Below are 3,232 nucleotides of genomic sequence, written 5' to 3' on the forward strand. Positions count from 1 at the left end.
TGGATGGATGGATGGGTGGGTGGATGGATGGATGGATGGATGGGTGGATGGATGGATGGATGGATGGGTGAGTGGATGGATGTATGGATGGATGGGTGAGTGAATGGTTGGATGGATGGGTGGGTGGATGGATGGATGGATCGGTGAGTGAATGGTTGGATGGATGGATGGGTGGGTGGGTGGATGTATGGATGGATGGTGAGTGAGTGGATGGATGGATGGATGGGTGGGTGGATGGATGGATGGATGGGCGAGTGGATGGTTGGATGCATGGGTGGGTGGATGGATGGGTGAGTGAGTGGATGGATGGATGGATGGGTGAGTCAGGAGCTCAGAGGAGGGAAAGATGAATTCTGCCTGGGGATGCTGCAGAAGGCTACACAGAGGCTGGCTGGATCTGGGGTCAGAGGGAGACAGTATGGCAAAAGCGTGGAGGTGATCACAGGGCACACGCAGGGAGCAGAGAGTAATCAGAGGGCAGGTGAAAACAGGAGATGGTTTAGGAAGGTGAACTGGGTACGGCCTTTGGCTTCCTCAGTCTCACCTGCCACACAGCACTTTGGTGCGAGTCCCTGTTTTTGCCTCAGTCTACCTACCTCAACCCTAAAAAAACCACATCAGCATGTGCTGCGCTTCACCAGCCAACAGAATTTAAGTCTAAATTTAAAAGTGATTACCCACAGGTGGCCGGCGGCTCCTGTATTGGATCTTTCTATAATCTTCTAGAATGTTCTAAACCAGCCTTGTCCAATACAACTTTTTACCATGACAATGATGATGGGAATGGTCTAAATCTGCACAGCATGACACCAGAACCCCCAGCCATACACGGGATTGGTCACCTGAAATGGGGCGAGGACAGCTGGGAAGCTGAACGTTTTATTCTACTGAGCTTGAACTTTATTTATTTATTTGAGACAGGGTCTCGCTCTGTCTCCCAGGCTGGAGTGCAGTGGCGCGATCTTGGCTCACTGCAACCTCCGCCTCCCGGGTTCAAGTGATTCTCCTGCCTCAGCCTCCCGAGTAGCCGGGACTACAGGTGTGTGTCACCGTGCCGGTTTATTTTTTGTGCTTCAGTAGAGACGGGGTCTCACCACATTGCCCAGGCTAGTCTCCAGCTCCTGAGCTCAAACCATGCACCTGCCTCGGCCTCCCAAAACACTGTGATTACAGGCACCTGGCCTGGCCTTATTTTTCAAGAGACAGGGTCTCTCATTGTCATCCACGCTGGGGTGCAGTCTTGCAATCATATTGAGCTTTACTTTTATTTATTTATTTATTTTTTTGAGATAGAGTTTCACTCTTCTTGCCCAGGTTGGAGTGCAATGGTGCGATCTGGGCTCACCGCAACCTCTGCCTTCCGAGTTCAAGCGATTCTCCTGCCTCAGCCTGCCAAGTAGCTGGGATTATAGGCGTGCACCACCACGCCCGACTAATTTTGGATTTTTAGTAAAGACGGGGTTTCACCATGTTCGTCAGGCTGGTCTTGAACTCCCGACCTCAGTTGATCCTCCCACCTCGGCCTCCCAAAGTGCTGGGATTACAGACGTCAGCCACTGCACCTGGCCTTATTTATTTTCATTTATGTTTGAGACAGAGCCTTGCTCTCTCGCCCAGGCTGGAGGGAAATAGCTCCATCACAGCTCACTGCAGCCTCAACCTTCCAGGCTCAAGGGATTCTCCTGCCTCAGCCTCCCGGGTAGCTGGGACCACGGGCACCTGCCACCACACCCAGCTAATATTTTTATTTATTTATTTATTTTTGTAGAGACAGGGGTCTCCCTGTGTTGCCCAGGCTGGTCTCAAACTCCTGAGCTCAAGCGATCTGGATGTCTTGGCCTCCCGAATTGCTGGGATCACAGGTAGGAGCCACTGTGCCTGGCCATTTTTAGCTTCTCTTCAAAAGCCAGGTTCTGGGGCCACTGGGCACACATCTCACGAAGGACCGGGCAGGGAAGAGGTGGCAGGGGTGCCAACGTGCCCAGAGGCAGTGGTAAGCGAGTAGGAGGGGACGGAGGTCCTGATTCCGGTTGGCTTTATGTCCCCATCCAAATCTCATTTTGACAGTAATCCCCATAATTCCCACCTGTGGGGAGAGGGACCAGGTGGGAGGCGATTGAATCATGGGGGCGGTTCCCTGGTTCTCCTGATAGTCAGTGAGATCTCACGAGATCTGAGGGTTTTATAAGGCAGTTCCTGCTGCTGCTGCTCAGGCTCTCCAGCCTGCGCCGAGGGATGGGTATCTGTTTCCATCGTCACCGTGATTATAAGTTTCCCGAGGCCTCCCCAGCCATGCGGAACTGTGAGTCCACTAAACCTCCTTTGTTTATAAATGACCCAAGCTTGGCCAAGCATGGTGGTGCCCGCCTGTAATCCCAACACTTTGGGAGGCCGAAGTGGGTGGATCGGGAACTCCCTGAGATCGGGAGTTCGAGACCAGCCTGGGCAACACGGTTTAGTAGAAACGCTGTTTCTACGAAAAATACAAAAACTAGCCTGGCGTGGTGGTGGGTGCCTGTAATCCCAGCTACTCGGGAGGCTGAGGCAGGAGAATCACTTGAACCTGGGAGACGGAGGTTGCAGTGAGCCAAGATTGTGCCACTGCACTCCAGCGTGGGAGACAGATGAGACTCCATCTCAAAAAAATAAATTACCCAGGCCGGCAGGTATGCTCCTGCCTTGGCCTACTGAAGTGTCGGGATTACAGGTGTGAGCTCCTGCCGGCTTTGCAGTGAGACTTACAAATCTGAGGCTTCCTGTGGTCCTGAATTACCAGGGGATTTAGGGAACACAGACGGGAATTAATTCCATAGGTGTTTATTGGAATGGACTGAGCACCTCGATTAATGCCAAAGCCCAAAGTGGGTAGACTGCAGCGAGGGCACGCTCTGGGCTGGGCACTGTGGCTCACCCCTGTAATCCCAGCACTTTGGGAGGCTCAGGTGGGTCAACCACCTGAGGTCAGGAGTTTGAGACCAGCCTGACTAACATGGCGAAACCTGGTCTCTACTAAAAATACAAACGTTAACCGGGCATGGTGGTGCATTCCTGTAGTCCCAGCTACTCGGGAGGCCTGAGGCAAGAGAATCGCTTGAACCTGGGAGGTGGAGGTTGCAGTGAGCCCAGATGGTGCCATTACACTCCAGCCTGGGCAACAAGAGAGAAACTTTGTCTTTAAAAAAATAAAAATAAAAAGGCCGGGCACGGTGGCTCACACCTGCAATCCCAGCAC

This window comes from Cebus imitator, unplaced genomic scaffold, assembly GCF_001604975.1.
Source record: "Cebus imitator isolate Cc_AM_T3 unplaced genomic scaffold, Cebus_imitator-1.0 Scaffold524, whole genome shotgun sequence".
Taxonomy (NCBI): Eukaryota; Metazoa; Chordata; class Mammalia; order Primates; family Cebidae; genus Cebus; species Cebus imitator.